The sequence below is a fragment of the Lepidochelys olivacea genome (assembly GCF_965140295.1).
Source record: "Lepidochelys olivacea isolate rLepOli2 genome assembly, chromosome: 3".
Classification (NCBI taxonomy): Eukaryota; Metazoa; Chordata; order Testudines; family Cheloniidae; genus Lepidochelys; species Lepidochelys olivacea.
The window spans coordinates 74,452,957-74,471,248 of NC_140413.1; the positions used below are offsets into that span (position 1 = coordinate 74,452,957).

General features: G+C 43.8%; 1 long non-coding RNA gene across 1 annotated transcript in view; it reads left to right on the forward strand.

Moving 5' to 3' along the window:
• The first annotated feature begins 1,500 nt into the window (after positions 1–1,500).
• LOC311518585 overlaps positions 1,501–18,292 on the forward strand; it is a 188,601-nt gene continuing 171,809 nt past the window's right edge. The window contains exons 1-2 of the long non-coding RNA XR_014711037.1: positions 1,501–1,865; positions 8,684–8,792. This is a non-coding gene — a long non-coding RNA (uncharacterized lncRNA). The remainder of the gene's footprint in view (positions 1,866–8,683; positions 8,793–18,292) is intronic.

The window sequence follows — 18,292 nt, forward strand, 5'->3', positions numbered from 1 at the left end:
ACCCACTCTCCTCCCATTCTCCATCAGTCACCCATCTCCCTCCCAGACATCCCTCAACATTCTTGGCTAGCAATTCCTCTCCCAGCCAACCTCCTCTTCCCACTCCCCCGCCATCCTTTCTAGCCATGTTCCCTGCCAGCCTCTTGCCAACAATCCCCCATATTCCCTGTCAGCCAACTGCTTCCTACTCCCATCTTGCCTCCCTGTTCCACTCCTGCGATTTCCCATGCCCCTTCTACTTCCTATTTTCCTCCTGCCAGCTCCTCTTCCCTACATTTTTCCTGCTGGTCAAAGTCAAACCCTGCTCACACAATCCCTGACAGCTTTCTCACTAAACTTCCTTCCAGCCATCCCCCTCTCCCTCCCTCACACCTTTCCCATTCTTCCCAAATGCCCATTCCTCCCTCCCCTCCCCTTACATTTCAGTACATCACTCTATCATTCTCATTCTTCTCCAGCCAAACTAGTGCCTCCTGCCATACATCCCTACTAACCCGCAGGTCTTCTCCTGTTACCCCTTCTCGTGCTACTGCCCAAATCCTTCCACGCAATCCACCTTTCCCATCAGTCCTCTCTGCACAATAGTTCCCAACCAGTTTCCCATATCAGCCAAAATTAACCTTCTCCTGTCCTTTCTGTATCCCTATCAGCCCCCTTCTCCGCTGCCACTCCTCTCTGCCAATCCACCAGTGCATGGAAGGAACACAAGTTCTCAGCCAATATGCGCAAAAGTGCCTGACAAATACAACATCCAGGTCGGATCCTCCCATTGTTATGAACTGAAATGAAGTGAGCTGTAGCTCAGGAAAGCTTATGCTCAAATAAGTTTGTTAGTCTCTAAGGTGCCACAAGTACTCCTTTTCTTTTTGAAAACTCTTGATTACTCAGTCATTATGGTGCCCTCTGCGAAAGCTTTAAAACCCTCTAAGCTCTGTGCGTGACATAGCTTTATTAAGACATTGTGCAGTCTGTAACCGATTATTCATTTATATAATTATTGTATCATTATGAATTGTCTTGTTTTTGGTAATTACAAAATACTCTTCCTGGCTTTTCTATGTAAATTACTAGAAGTGCAGGAAACTTTTGTTCCCAACTGGAAAGTTATAAAGAAGTTCTGCTGTGGCTGCTACAGCTGGTGGGGTTATTGCTGTGAAAGCACCTGTGGTGACTAAAAAGCTACTTTTACTCTTAGATTTGCAAGAATCTCTCTTTTTCCTTCTCTAAATCCCTGACTAATTAAAAAAAACAATACATCATGGTTAAATAAAACTGTACCCAGGATAACCCTGATTTCCATATGCAGATTTATCTGCACTGACAGCCCCCTCTCCCTCTCTCAGTCTCTCTGTGTTTTTTCTCTCTTTCTTTCTCTCTATACACTGTGTCTGTCTGGTTTTCAGGGCACCTTAATTTTTTGCTTTCTCTCGCATGCACAGACTCAAATATCTAGCCGAAGATGCAAAGTGGTTGCTGCAGTCATTGTCTTGAGGAAGAAAGCTCATCATTGCAATGCCATCTTTTCACTCGTGCTCGGTGATTAAACTTCCCCAGCGTGGGGATGGAAAAGAAGCTGGAAATGAAACAGGATTGGGGGAAATCACATTGCTGCAGCTGTAGCCTGCGGTGGCCCCTGCCAGACGTGTCCGGGTTTCTGGGGTCCTTGACATTCAAAAGCAATGTGAGAAAATATTCGGAGACAAAAGCTGCAGCCTAAATGATCATTTTCTTTATTTAACATGGCAGCAGGCGCCGTGCGTGGGTAGGATCAACATGCTGCGTGTTCAGTTGGACGTCTCTCCCTGTCTCCCTTCGAAGATGAAAGGAGATAATGTAATCTTTCCTGTGCCAAATAGGGACCCGAGGTAAGAATCTTGTTTTAGTAATCACGTTTCCTAAAGTTTTGAAACTGGATATATTTTCAGTTTCAAACCAGTAAGAGGCAAAATGTGTTTTATCTGTCTTTAAAGAAACCCAGAAAAAAAGTTAATGTACAACATATTCGAGGTCCGTTTGGAAGGATTACTTTGTCATTTATTTCTGTGCTGTTTGTTGGATATTTGTTGCGAAAGCAGACTTCAGGAGTGACATCATGGTTTACAGCTGGTGCTAAAACTGATCTGCAAAGTCTTAACAAAACAACAACTTTGCAATAAGAAATTGAGCTACAGATGCATGTGCTGTCTTTTTCGATTGTATCCCAAATACTAGAACTCTTATTAAAGGATAGTGAGTTTTTTATTTTAACAGAGACGCAATGAATGCTGCATAATTAGGTACAGTATTTAATTTGGCTGTTGTGCAGCAAAAGAATAAGGTAATATTTTTTATTGTACTAATCAGACTCAAGATGTTCTCTGTGTTAATTGGGTTAAAAATTGCAGTACTTATTAGAAATTCTAATTTCACAATGCAGCACTGACAATAAGCTCCGCCAGTGAATTATTCACATCTTTAATTTGCTCACTTAATGACAGTGTTCTGTAATCAGAGTGCAGAGACTGCTTCCTATGCATTATGTATGATGTTCAGGACTTAAATGCAAGACATTATGAAGCTCTCAGTGGCTCAGTAATTAGTTTTCCCCCAGACAGGACTTAGATATTCACAGATAAAAGTCTACAGTTGAGATAATGTTAAGGTTGTGACACATACTAACAAAAGCAGAGGAGTTCAAATTTAAGGCTGAAACTATGTTCCTTTCTCATCCATTGTGCTTAGGAGGCTGAAAAATAACACGTGATAGTATGTAACAGTATGTGCAGCAATACATCGGTTCAGGGGAGTAAGTTAAAGGACTTTAGTTTAACTTTGAATTTCCTTGCTTTTGGCAGTTTGTGACTGACAGTTTTTTCCCATCAATTATTTATATATAGTTTTTTAAAATAAACTTTGTTGTGAAAAGGAGACAGTAATATACACATTAGATAGTAACAATGTATAGGAAAACATAGGGATGATTAAATATATTTTAATGGTTTTTATAGTTGATGTTAAACCCAGAGGTTTGCAACTCTATCAAGCTTTATGGTTTAACAAGTAACTGTTTTGTTATATGTACTAAGTTTGAGAGCACTTACCAGCATGGCTGCAGTGACATTTTTTTCAATCTTCAGAATCTATAGTATATACGTACTTTGGAATGCATGTTGATTTAGAAAACTGCATGTTATTCACTTAAAAAATACTAACTCTAAAAGTGCTGTTGTGGCTCAGAGTGCAAATCCTCCCTTTTTGTGTTTATCACTGACCTTGTATTATGTGGGGCTCAGTGATTTAACAGAGGGGAGAAAGCATGGTTACATCATATCCTTACATCTCATATTGCTGGTTGTAAAATGGGCTGTTAATAAGGGAAGTTGAGGAAAAGTTAAGAATAACCATAACTTTTTTGTCATATTCAGGCAATGGTCAGGCTGGCCGCTGTGAATTTGTGTTAAAAGTGTCTTATGAAATTTTAATTGGAAAAAAAAATTCTCACTTGGGCAAGTTTGTCATTTTTAAAACCTCAGTATCTTATTTGGAGCTGAGAGTGTTAATTTTAAAACTGATTAATTTGTATTCTTGACTTCAGAGACACTACTTGGGAGAGTAAATTTACTTACATGCTTAAGTGTTTGCAAGTTGTGTGCTAGAATTTTTAATGATGACTACCAAGTTTAATATAGATATAAAAAACTATCGGAGATTTCAAATTAGTACTCAAATATAGACAAAGGCTTAATAATTTTTAAGTACGTCTGGAATTTAAAACAAAATATTTGAAAATCAACTTCTTCTTTACTTCCCTGCCCAGCCCTAAGTTCAGAATTCAGTTTGTCCCTTCAACAGCTGATAGCAGGGTTATAACCTAATAACTACTAAGGCTACTGCTTATAGCAGACACACATCTGTTTGCTACAGCCAATAGTAGGCACTATGTCCCAGATCCACAAAGGAATTTAGGCACCTAAATCTGGGCTTTAGATGCTTAAAGCTCAGTTTTAGGTTCCACTATAATCCATATAACTTCTGCTGAACTCTGTAGGCCCCTTCACTCACTCAGCACCTAAGTTTTCAGAGTAAAAGTTCCCTTAGTGCCTAAGTTTCTGCTTCCGAGCATGCACTCTGCTGCCACACTCTTACCTGCCAGGGTGGGTGCCCTAACTACTTGACTATAGAGTCATTCTCTCTCTCTCTCTCTCCATCTCCCTCCCTCACCCCTCTTCCTGGCCCAATGACTTTTTAAGTATTTATACACAGTGGAACAATTTCAACAGGAGAGAGTGAGGGAGCCTCACAGAGTATCCCTTCTCTCAGCGGTTAAAGCACTCCACTGAAAAATGGGTAATACTCTTTGAAATTTTTTCTCATGCTCTGCCTGAGGGGGAAATTGAATCCAAATCTTCCACATGAATGCTCTAGCCATTAGGCTAAAATGGCATCATTTTGCATGGGATGCAGCAGGTGCTTAACTCATTCTTAAAAGAAATGACTCAACTGCTTAACTCCAGGAGAGGGGTTCCCAGCTGTGGATTGCTAGCAGAGGTAGGTGCCTCCTAGGCGTAGCCACCTATCTTTGTGAGAGTGGTCAGGCTTAGGAAACACCTCTCTCCTTAGCATCTCCCATTGGCTAGTTTAGGCAGCGCCTCACCTAGTGTGCTGGCTTTTGTGGGTTGCATTCTAAATTATATAGGGAGTCTGAGCACTTCGAGCCTTTGTGGATCCCACTGTTTCACTGATTTTCTAGATGCCTAAAAGTTAGGTGTTGCAACACTTACATCCCTTTGTGGATCAGGACCTAAGTGTTTGCAGGATTGTGCCTTTCCTTTTCAACAGTTGGTGAGTAAACACATAATCCTGACCGCAGAAATTGTGGGAAAAGTCACCATCTCTGCTGAAGAATAATTATATCAGATTAAAATAATTTTATTCCAGAGTAGAGTCACTGGTCAACTGACCAGTCTAGTTCTGCTGGTCAGTTTCCCCACATAGACAAATTCTAAGTTTTAATTTTTAAAAAGTTAGTTTCCTAGACCTTGTCTTTCGAAGGAAAGCTTGGAAATGTGACCTGAGTATAACTGATGCAGTGATGTTTGCCAGCTCAGGCATACTTCCTGAAAGAGCTCTGAGTGATACTCAAGGCATCTCAATGTGATGTTAACCCAAAGACCCACCCTACCAACAACACTCCAGCAGAGGACTCAATGTTGTAGATGCAGAAGAGTACAGTGGATCCATCCCACCAACCAGACATATACACTTCAGCTGTGAGGTGTATACTTGGGGGGTGATAAACCTGCTGCCACCCAGCCTCTTCAGGAGGGCAAGGGGACCTCATATACTCCTGAGGGGAGGGGGACCCTGATATTACTTCTGCAGAACAGAATGGGTCTCTATACCAGTGTTCCTGCTTCTCTGGGAAGGGAGGACCGCATGACGCTGGTCCCTCCAAGTGGGGGCAAAGTTGAGGGGGCATGTCATGTGTCTAGGGCCCAGAATTACTTAATCTGGGCCTCTAGGACATGGCAACTGCATAAAGGACATTCAATAACATTTTAATACTAGTGACAAAATCAGAAGATTGTAGTCATAATGCATTTAAATGGGTGACATTTTCTGACCTTGTTTATATTGATCCAAGTTCAAGAAGCATTATGAGTAAAAATCTGTGAAGAGGAATGGTGGCTTATGCATCTCTGAAAGCCTTCTCTTAATTTGGGCCTGATGCTTTTCATGTGCATAGCTCCCACTGAAACTAGAGAAATATTGCATGTAGAAGGACTAGAAGGACTGAGCCTAATATAGTTTCAGAAATTATATTCAAGTACATGTGCCAGAATGTCTCATTTCAGAATTATTGTTTTGGCTTGATAAGTTGAGAGTAAGGGGCAACTAAAAGGAACTAAAATATTTAGAGTGAAAAAGAAATTGAACATTGATGGTGATTTGTGTTCTAGAGAAATCAGTTCTCAAGGTACATATGTAAAGGACAATTATAAACAGGATACCTGGTGGAAATCACAGATGGGACCATATTTATGCTTCCCAATATTTTACCAGAGTTGCTTGGGAAAACAGAGTAAATAAATTCAAATATACAGTAAAATAGTGAAGCCAATATTTATTTATATTTAATATAGTGTCTATCCAAGCTGAAGACAGTGTGTACTTTAAAACACACCGCTGATAAATATTCTTATTACAAATAAAAAAGAATAATTGCCAAGTCAAGCAAAATTTAATAACCATATGAGCTCACACATAATGTGCCCATAAAAATATAAATCTATGAAATCTTTGACTCGCATACATATTTTTATAGTAGCCCAGACAAAAACAGAGTAAGAATATTTAATACCACACAAACTCTTTCACTGAAGAGTCTGACTATGTCACCCCTCTCTTTGCATCCCTCATTGCATCCTCTTCTTTGTCATATCAATTATAAGCTACCTGTCTTGATTTTCAAGGCCCTTAACAGCCTATCTCCACTTCTAGTATCTTCTGTCATTCACTATTGAGATGTTGATGTCTGGCTCCCATGATTCCAGCCTGTATCGTCCACATGCTAAATTTTCAAACAAGTACTGTGTGTCCCTCATGCTTGGGAGGAGCTCCCCATAAATATCCACAGAGATACCTCATTGTCCTCCTTCAAATCATTTGTTAAAACTTTCCTTTGCCAGGATACCATAAAAAAACTTGATAACAGTTAGGCTGCTGGTGTATTGAGACCACTATTGTTTCATTGTTGACCATGATGGCCAGTATTGTTTCATTGGTTCCTCGTACTACCCCATCTGTCTGTCTGTATCTGTCTTTTGTCTCTTGTTTTATACTTACATTGTAAGCTCTTTGGGGCAGGGATCATCTTCTTGGTCTGACTTTTGTACAATGCCTAGCACAGTGGGGTTCAAATCCATGACTAAGGGTCCTATATGCAATGGTAATACAAATAATAATAATACTCAAGGGTATTTCATATCAGCATGTGGAGAGGTAACCAGGGTCATCGGGAGCCTGAGCCCAGTTCAGCCACTAGAAGGCGCTGGGTGTGGTTGGCATAAATGGATATCAAACCTATGTGAGGATGAGCTGGGCCTTCATAAATGAAGGACACCCAGGTAGTGGGAAGGAGCGTCGGGGAGGAGACCCAGGTGAGAGTTGCTGGGAGTTTCCTCTCTTGGGCTAAAGGTAGAGAAAAACCTGGGCCGAGGAGGTGTTGATCTGAAGTTTGAGGGAAGCTGTGATGGAGGCTGAAAAGAGCAGGAGGTTCCTGTGGGAACTAAAAGGAACAGATTAGACTCCAGAGGGAGGCCATGAGGTAGAGTCTGTAAGAAGCAAGGAGAGACCCTGGAGGAATACAACAGGCATAGGATTCACAGGCAGAGGGCCTGGACAGTGGAACACTGAAGGGGACTTGCTTGCAGGAGCCTGATGTGAAGTCAGTAAGAGGTCCATGGAGGCAGCAGCAAGGAGTCTGGTGGAGCAGATCATAGCAACTGGTTATAGGGTCTCTGGACTGAAACCCAGCACAATTGGGGGTCCTGGGTTCCCCCACCAGCCTCTGGGAAAGTGTGACGCTCCAGAGAAGGGGATAAGGGCAGCTGAAAGCCCTGAGAGAAGAGGCATGAAGACTACAGGGCCCAAAGTTGGTGCTGAAGACCTTTTATAAGGACATTGAGACTATTATTTGCTGGATTTACAATGTTATTCCAGAACGGGTGAGACTAAACTTTGACCAGGCTGGAGGGCCAAGATGCAAGAAGAGGCAGACCAGAATGACCATCAATAGGGGGTTCTAGAGTGGTAAGAGCATCTATACCAGGCCCAGCCAGAAGGGGGTACTCCAGTAGTAAGTTCAGCCTCCTGCACAGCACTATCACTAAAACCCAAGGAAACCACCAGTAAAGGTAGCATTAGCAACCCTAAGAACCTCAGCTCACATACTTTAATGCCTACCCCTTTTAATACCTAAAAACACTGACAGATTCCACAGCATTTTGTGACATTTCCCGTTTCTTTTTAAAAATGTGGGGGTAATGTTGGGCAGGGATACTGAGGAATCAGCGTTAGCAGGTATGAGGGAGAGAGAATGGGGGAATAGGAGAACAGCAGGTTTTGACCCCCATACAGTCTTCTCCAAAGTTCCCTAGTGTCTCCACTTTCTCTGCCCAAAACTTCCCCATCAATGGAATGCAGGCTGTGGTGAGTGGGATTTTTTTGATGGGGAGAGTCTGGCCATAGGAGGTAGGGATTGCAAAGCTCCAGTGGGTGCATGCAGAGGGGATGTAGGTTCTGGTTGGGGGGGTGCTGGGTTCTGGTAAAGTGGGGCTCAGGGAGAAGCAGAGTGTAGCCAGCTGATGGATTGAGCTCAGGATTAAACAAAGACTGTGAATGGCTAGCCAACTACAAAAGCAGTTTCTCCTCCCTTGGTGTTCACACCTCGACTGCTAGAAGAGGGCCTCATCCTCCCTGACTGAACTGACCTTGTTATCCGTAGCCTGATTCGTGCTTGCATGTTTATACCTGCCTCTGGAAACTTCCGCTACATGCATCTGACAAAGTGAGTATTCACCCACGAAAGCTTATGTTCCAATATGTCTGTTAGCCTATAAAGTGCCACAGGACTCCTTGCCGCTTTTACAGATCCAGGCTAACACGGCTACCCCTCTAATACTGGATTTTTGGTTTATTACAGGGCTGGCCTTACAGGTGCATGATGTGGGCGACCATCTAGGGCACCGCGGTCGGAGGGGTGGGGCACCGTCTGAGTGCCACAAGCTGCGGACCTGGGCTGCTGGAATGGGGTGAGTGCAGGCAAGCACAGGTCTGGAGCCCCTGACTCGCCGGGCAGGAGGCTGGTGATGCCATCAAGAGCTGCCAGCCTGGTGGTGAGGCACAGGCAGCAGGGCTCATCCCTGTGGAACCAGCAGGGTCAGCCCTTGGATCCCCCCTTCTTGCAGGCACGGGTGGTGGCCACGCACCCACTCTCCTCCTGCTAGGTGATCAGGTGATGTATGGCAGGGGGAGCCCCTGGGCTCAGAAACTCCTCCCTGTGCAGTCCAGCTGGGCTCTGGGACCAGGAGCTGGTTCTCACTCCCTGCATCCCACGCAAATTCAAAGAAAGGACACCAAAATACAAGTTCATCCAGGGCACCATTTTCCCTAAGTCCAGCCCTTGCTGCTTATAACACTCTATAACCCACTAGCAAACCCCCCTCCCCAGCTACTTCCCCCTCCTTTCCTCCCTGTGATAGGAAGGGTATTAATGGGCCCCTTCACCTTGAACAGTCTGTTGAAATATGAATTAACTGCTTATGCTAAACAATCTGTTCCACCTTGTATTTAGCTGTGACACTCTGAGTTAGTTTCCCATACCTGAGTTTACACAGAGGTATTCTTCAAAAGCTTGTCTCTCTCACCAACAGAAGTTGGTCCAATAAAAGATATTTCACCTACCTCGTCTCGCTAATGTCTTGGGACCAAGACGGCTACAACAACATTAAATATGTAGTGGCAGCAATCAGTCTAATAAGACCCACAGCAAGGAAGAGAGTGTGATTAAGAGGAAAATAAAGCAGCACCTAGAGACAGAGCCAATAGGCGGCATGGATGGACTCTGACTACCAGGAAAGCTGAATTTCCAGACAAAACATCTTGCACAAGCATGGAAGCAGTAGAAGCAAGAGTTGGTTCTGTATACAGAGCTGACCATAGGGGAAAAAGGATGAGAAAAATGAAGGTAGAATCATCTTTATTATCTCATTGGGGGGGAAAGGATGAGATGTGAGTAAAACTTTGTTCCCAGGATCATTGCCCAAAACATTGGAACAGCTGGTAAAGGTGTTTAAGTGCCATGACCCCAGACAGAATAAGACTGTAGAGAAATACCATTTTAAAACCCCCAAACCAAGTAACAAACAGGGAATAGATAGTTTCAGTAGAACCTCAAGTTATGAACACCAGAGTTATGAACTGACTGGTCAACCACACACCTCATTTGGAACCGGAAGCACACAATAAGGCAGCAGCAGAGACACACACAAAAAGCAAATACAGTATTCTGTTAAATGTAAACTACTAAAAAAGTAAAGGAAAAGTTTAAAAAAAGATCTGACAAGGTAAGGAAGCTTTCTGTGCTTGTTTCATTTAAATTTTAGATGCTTAAAGGCAGTATTTTTCTTATCCATAGCAAAGTTTCAAAGCTGAATTAAGTCAATGTTCAGTTGTAAACTTTTGAAAGAATAACCATAACATTTTGTTCAGTTACAAACATTTCAGAGTTATGAACAACCTCTGTTCCTAAGATGTTTGTAACTGTGAACTAACTTACAGAACTAATAACTCTGGCAATCATGCGTACCTTTGACAACATAAAAGGTTGCCTAATTAGGGACAGAATTGTTTGTGGAACACATGTTTCCATCTTACAAGGGAATGTTGAGAGAAATAGATCTAACCCTAGGGAAATGACTCCAAACAGTAAAGGCAGCTGAACTGTCCAGGGAAAACATCGTAACAGCAGCCACTAGTGCAGAACAATTATATGGGGTCAAACTAAAGGTACCCAGGAGCCAGGACAGAGAAAGATCAATTGAAAATACAAGCATCATTGTCCAGCAGCATGGAAGGCCAAAAGAAAAATGCCCAGCCTGTGGGCAACAGTACAAAATGTGTGAAAAACAGAACCATTTCATGTCCTAATGCCACAGTTACCCGAAGAAAAATAAAGCAGCAGTACATGCAGTGATTGAGGACATAGAGACTACCAATGAAGAGGAGGATGTCTGCAGGGTGACTTCAGCAGGCCCAAAGATTCTCAATGTACACTCACTACAGAAGAAGTGAGTGTACATTCAATTCAATCATTCAATTGCCAGTGAGTGTACATTCAATTCAATCATTCAATTGCTGGGCATGAATGCATATGCAACTACTCATAGGCACCAACTCCAGAAGTGCTTCAGGGCTGGAACACCCATAAGAAAAAAGAGTGGGTGCTCAGCACTCACCAGCCACAGCTATTGGGCAGCATTGCCAATCAGCTGCTTGGCTGTGCCCTCAATCAGCTGATCAGGGACGGAGCTGTTTGGTGGCTTGGGGAGGAACTTGTGGAGGCAGAGAGCAGAGATCAGTGCACAGTAAAGGGCCTCAAGGAGGAGGCAGAGCGAAAGCGGGCCCTTGGGGGAAGAGGTGGAGTGGGGGCGGGACCTTGGGGTGGAGCAACCCTGGAGAAAAGGAAAAGTCAGCACCTATTCAACTATGCTATTGAATCAATGACCAATTCAATTCCAGCTGGATTGTGGAGCCAGCTACAATGTAATTCCAGCAATACTGATAAACAGCAATATTAGTCTGGAGAAATGTGAGGAAGTGCTGGTGATACACAATAAAACCATTTTGGGATCAGTGGGCAAATGGAGCTGTCAATGAGAAACCTGCAAAATAAAAGATGTTATTACCTGGAGTTTATAGTAGTTTATACAATAATTGAAATATAAGGCTGGAAGGAGCCTCAAGAGGTCATCTAGTCCAGTCTCCAGTGCTGAGGCAGGACCAAGGATTCCTAGACCATCCGTGACGGGTGTTGGTCTAACATCTTAAAATCCTCCAATGATGGGGATTCCACAACATCTCTTGGAAGCCTATTCCAGAATTTAACTACCCTTACAGTTTTCCTAGTATCTAACCTAAATCTCCCTTGCTACATTTTATCCAATTACTTCTTCTCCTCCCTTCAATGGACATGGAGAAAAATTGATCACCTCCCTCTTTATAACAACACTTAACATATTTGAAGGCTGTTATTAGGTTCGCACCTCTGTCTTCTTTTTTCAAGACTAAAAATGCACATTTTTTAAAAACCTTTCTTCATGGGTCAGTTTTTTCTAAACCTTTTATCATTGTTCTTTCTCTCTCCAATTTATCCACATCTTTCCAAAAGTGTGGTGCTCAAAACTGGACACAGCTGAGGCCTTATCAGTGCTGAATAGTGTGGGACAATTACCTCCTGCGTCTTACGTATGACAATCCTGTTAATACACCCCAGAATGATATTAGCCTTTTTCACAACTGCGTCACAGTGTTGATTCATATTCAATTTGTGATCCACTATATCCCCCAGATCCTTTTCAGCAGTACTACCACCTAGGCAGTTATTCCCTCTTTTGTAGTTGTGCAATTGATTGTTCCTTCCCAAGTGAAGTAGTTTGCACTTGTCCTTATTGAATTTCATCTTGTTGATTTCAGAACAATTCTCCCATTTGCCAAAGTCACTTTGAATTGTAATCCTGTCCTCCGAAGTGCTAGTGGCCCCTCCAAGCTTGGTGTCATCTGCAAAATTTTATAAGCATACTGTCCACTCCATTAGCCAAGTTATTAATGAAAATAGTGAGTGGCGCAGGACCCTGACAGACCCCTCGGGGACACTACTAGATATGTCCTCCCAGTCTTACAATGAACCATAGATAACTACTCTTTGAGTATGATATTTCAATCAGTTATGCACCCACCTCATAATAATTTCATCTAGACCACATTTCCCTAGTTTGCTTTTGAGAATGTCATGTGGGACGCTGTCAAAAGTCTCATTAAAATCCAGATATATCAAGCCTATGCTTCCCCTCCCCCATCCACAAGGTCAGTAACACTATCAAAGAAGGAAATTAGGTTGGTTTGCCATGATTCAGTGATATACAGAAGTACCACTCACTTTTGGGCAGTAGGGCCGTGGAAGTCATGTATTTGATTGCAGTACACTGCAATATCTTCATTGTGAGAAAGGACAGAGAACAGTCACTGTCGGTCCATTCTAGCAGAATATTAGGATATTTTTCACAGAGATGGACACCTACAGGGCAAATTGAAGGTAGAAAGAGACTCCCACATGCAGCCTGTGAGACTTCTGAAACACAGAGTTCCATTAGTCCTGGTGGAGCCACTGAAGAAGAAACCGGTAAGCCTGCAAAGAAGAGGCATCCTTATACCTGTTAGAACAAGCACACAGTAGATCAATAGCTTCGTAGTGGTGAGAGAACCTGCAGGTAAACTGAGGCTCTACATTGAAAATAAGTCACTACTGTTACCAACAATTGAGGACATCCTACCCAATCTATCCACAGCAAAAGTGTTTGTCAAGAAAGGATTCTGGCATATTGAGCTAGATGAGCCAGCCAGCCATCCGATGACCTTTGTCACACTGTTTAGCAGAAACTGCTGGGTATGAATGCCTATAGAGATCAACCCAGCACCAGAGGTGTTCCAGTGTAAACTGAACCAGGCACCAGGAGGACTCCCAGGTATCCAAAGTAGCTGATGACATTCTTCTTGTAGGAGGAGGAGATGACAAAGAAGAGGCAATGCAGGGCCATGATACGAAGCTGCAACAACTTTTTAAACCAGTGCCGGGAGTGGAATATTAAGCTGAGTGCAGTCAAACTAAAGGTGCAGAGAACTGAAGTCCCCTACATCAGACACCGTGTTGACTTCTGAGGGACACCAAAAAACTGAGAGCCATTCATGCAATGCCCAGACCAAAGGAAGTGAAGTGATTTATAGGAATGACCGACTATTTTTCCAGATTCCATGCACACCTATGGAAGCCTCTGTGCCCTTGAGACAATTAATACACAATGATGAGGTGTGGGAATTGTCATTTACCCAAGAACTGGCATCTGAAAGAGTAAATAAAATAAAAAACGAGATACCAGTCCTTAAGTACTACAGCCATGCAGAGTAGCTAGAGCAACAGTTTCAGAGTAACAGCCGTGTTAGTCTGTATCCGCAAAAAGAAAAGGAGTACTTGTGGCACCTTAGAGACTAACCAATTTATTTGAGCATGAGCTTTCGTGAGCTACAGCTCACTTCATCGGATGCATACTGTGGAAAGTGTAGAAGATCTTTTTATACACACAAAGCATGAAAAAATACCTCCCCCCACCCCACTCTCCTGCTGGTAATAGCTTATCTAAAGTGATCACTTTCCTTACAATGTGTATGATAATCAAGTTGGGCCATTTCCAGCACAAATCCAGGTTTTCTCCCCCCCCCACAAACCCACTCTTTCCCCTTGTTTTTTCCTACCCCACCCCCAGACGTTCTTATTAAACCCTGGATTTGTGCTGAAAATGGCCCACCTTGATTATCATACACATTGTAAGGAGAGTGGTCACTTTAGATAAGCTATTAGCAGCAGGAGAGTGGGTTTGTGTGTGGGGAGGGGAGAGAAAACCTGGATTTGTGCTGGAAATGGCCCAACTTGATTATCATACACATTGTAAGGAGAGTGATCACTTTAGATAAGCTATTACCAGCAGGAGAGTGGGGTGGGGGGGAGGTATTTTTCATGCTTTGTGTGTATAAAAAGATCTTCTACACTTTCCACAGTATGCATCCTATGAAGTGAGCTGTAGCTCACGAAAGCTTATGCCCAAATAAATTGGTTAGTCTCTAAGGTGCCACAAGTACTCCTTTTCTTAGAGCAACAGTATGATCTCTAGCGGTCTAGGAGTAACACTTATCCAAAGCTAGCAGCCCACGCCATTTGCTCGTAGAGCCATGAGACACACAGAAAGGGGATGTGCTGAGATAGAAAAGGAGCTACTGGCTGTGCTCTTTGGAATGGAACGAGTCCATTAATTCACTTCTGGGTACAAGAAAAATAAGGTACTGCCCATCATAGGCACAGACTCCATAGGTGCACCAGGGCTAGAGCACCCATGGAAAAAAAATATTGGGTGCTCAGCACCCACTGGCAGCCCCATGGATCAGCGCCTCCCCCTACCATCCTCCTCCCCATCCCCAGCGCTTCCCACCTGCCAGTGATCAGCTGTTCAGTGGCGTGCAGGAGGCACTGGGGGGGGAGGGGGAGGAGCAGAGACAGGAAGAGGTGGGACAGGTGCAGAACAGGGGTGGGAAGAAGTGGGGCAGGAGTGGGAGCTTGGGGGAAGGGGTGGAGTGGGGGCAGGCCCTGGTGTGGAGCAGGGGTGGGAAGAGGCGGGGCGCGGGCTGGGGTGGGGTCTTGAGGGAAGGAATGGAGTGGGGGCAGAGCCTGGGGCAGAGTGGGGGTCGAGCACCCCCTGGGAACTGTGGAAGTCAGTGCCTATGCTGCCCATGATCTGAGGTGGTTTCTGGCATATAGAATCTGCTAATGTGGGTAAGAGGCAAATTGCCTGAGTTTCCTAAAGTTCTCTGTACTTTTATTTTTGAGCTGCTATATTCCGATCTGAAGAAACTCTACATTCCAGTGTTTGTTTATGGATGGTATGATGCATGCACAGGGCCAAATTAACACATGGCTTTAGGGGCTGAAGCCCAAGGCCTTGGGCTAAGGGGGCCCACGCAAAAATAAATCCGTAATTCTATACAATTTAGTGGTCACCAACCCGTCAATCGTGATCGACTGGTCGATCCTGAAGCCTCTGCCAGTTGATTGTGATCTTCAGGCTGCTAAAAGTCCAGTGGCGCAGCAGGGTCTGACTGCCACAGCCCCACACCGCTCCCGGAAGAGGCCAGCTGCTGGCATGTCTCTGCGGCTCCTGGCAGGAGAAGTGGGGGAGAGGCAGCTCTGCGCGCTGCCCCTGCCCCCAGCACCATCCCCGCAGCTCTCATTGGCCAGGAACCGGCCAATGGGAGCGGCAGGTGCAGCGCTTGTGGGTGCAGGCAGCCGTGCCAACAACCAGCTGCTTCTGGGAGCAGCATGAGGCTATGGCAGGCATGCAGACGGCCTACCTGAGCCCTGCTGCGCTGCCTGTTTTAAGTGCCTCCCAGTTGGAGCCTGCACTTCGCACCCCTGCCTGTAGCCCAACCCCCTGTCCCAGGTCAAAATCCCCTCCTGCACCCCCACCCTCTGCCCTAGTCTGGAGCCCCCTCCTGCACCCAAACTCTCTCCCAGAAAGAAACTAATATAACAGCTGTTCTAAGGTAAGAAGTAGGCTATTTTGAATTAACTTAACTACTCTGCATGTTTTAAAACTGAAATGTAACCACAGAACAGCTTTATGTTAATTAAAAAGCAAGTGTAGTATAGCGTTAATAGCTCGATGTCATAATTGTGATAATTTTGTTTTAAATTAGGAAAAAGACTTGTATACAGGGACCCCACAAAATCTAATAGCCCCAGGCCCACAGGAGAGTTAATCCAGCCCTGTGCATGCTGAACCATCTCTTAAGGCAGGCGGTCTGTGACCAGTAGGAAGTCACTTCACTGCTTGGAAAAGAGGGACAGAAAAAACCAACAACCCACCAGCTAAACTGTTGCTCAGGATTCCAGGTACCTCCAACTAGAACGTATAGGTTGTGCTACTAAATATACCACATCTTTTGTCATTTGTTGCTGATAGCAATAAAATAGAATATATAGAAGCAGTTGCAATGGAGGTCCAACAAATGATTTAGGCTAAGATCTTAAAAGCTGACTAGTTACTTTGGCTTCCTCAATTTCAGAGAACTCAGTTTGAGATATCTTAAAGGGGCCTGGTTTTCCAAAAGTGGTAAACACCTATGCTCTGAAAATCAGCCCTTTTATGGTATCTGAAGGACACCCAAATACCTAGTCACCTTTGAATATTTTAATCTTCCTATCTACTGGTCACTCCAATGCTTATTCAGATGCTTACAGGAAGGTATGGAGAGTTTAAATTAAATGCTGTAGATAATCTTTAAAATTAATAATCTAGTCTCTGGTGAGGTACTGTGTACTCCAGCATAATTTTTTGCAAAAATTGAACACTCAACTTTAGTACTTCTGAAAGCAAGATACTGGATTCAGCCAGAAATATTGTGTGAAATCCTGACTCCATCGAAGTCCTAAAACTGTTAGCAAGGTGTGGATGTTTCACATATTTTATTACTAGTTGAAAAGCCAAGGAATGTCAATCATTTAACTGGTTTCAGAGCAACAGCCGTATTAGTCTATATTCGCAAAAAGAAAAGGGGTACTTGTGGCACCTTAGAGACTAACCAATTTATTTGAGCATGAGCTTTCGTGAGCTACAGCTCACTTCATCGGATGTAATCTGATACAAGACTGTTATTAACTTGTCTTTAGGCCAGTACAAACATTAAAAGACTGTTAACTAAGTTGCAGTGCAAGACTTGTTTCCACACAACAAGCCTCATAGGTAGTTTTCAGTTTAAATTCTGCATTGTTTGTTACATTACCTATAGGAACAGCAGTATTTCTGATCCAAGTCCTTCTATCGAAAGTAATATTCTTTAGTCATTTCCTCCAACCCATATACAGAGCTGTGGATCTTTTCCAGAGAAATGCAATAAAATATAGGCGGTAATAGATAGAAAACACATTTTTTAATTTACTAAATACTTATGACTTTGCTCTTTTCCTCCTTTCATGGTATCTAACTTAATGAGATGTAAACTGAAAAATGCCTTGTTTTCTAATATCTGAGTTTGGGGTTTTGAAGTCCTACCACCTTCCAGAAGATTGCAAGGGCAATTGTAACACCGACAGACTCTGGTTGTCGGCAGGCAGGATCAAACCTGGGCCTCTGGAACTAAATGCATGAGCTAAAAGCCATATAGCTGTTAGCTGAGTCAGCTTATGCTCAGATCAATCTGTTAGTCTTTCAGCCCTGGTCTACACTAGAACTTTAGGTCGAATTTAGCAGCGTTAAATCGATGTAAACCTGCACCCGTCCACACAATGAAGCCCTTTATTTCGACTTAAAGGGCTCTTAAAATCGATTTCCTTACTCCACCCCTGACAAGTGGATTAGTGCTTAAATCGACCTTGCCGGCTCGAATTTGGGGTACTGTGGACACAATTCGATGGTATTGGCCTCCGGGAGCTATCCCAGAGTGCTCCATTGTGACCGCTCTGGACAGCACTCTCAACTCAGATGCACTGGCCAGGTAGACAGGAAAAGAACTGCGAACTTTTGAATCTCATTTCCTGTTTGGCCAGCGTGGCAAGCTGCAGGTGACCATGCAGAGCTCATCAGCACAGGTGACCATGATGGAGTCCCAGAATCGCAAAAGAGCTCCAGCATGGACCGAACGGGAGGTACGGGATCTGATCGCTGTTTGGGGAGAGGAATCCGTGCTATCAGAACTCCGTTCCAGTTTTCGAAATGCCAAAACCTTTTTCAAAATCTCCCAGGGCATGAAGGACAGAGGCCATAACAGGGACCCGAAGCAGTGCCGCGTGAAACTGAAGGAGCTGAGGAAAGCCTACCAGAAAACCAGAGAGGCGAACGGCCGCTCCGGGTCAGAGCCCCAAACATGCCGCTTCTATGATGAGCTGCATGCCATTTTAGGGGGTTCAGCCACCACTACCCCAGCCGTGTTG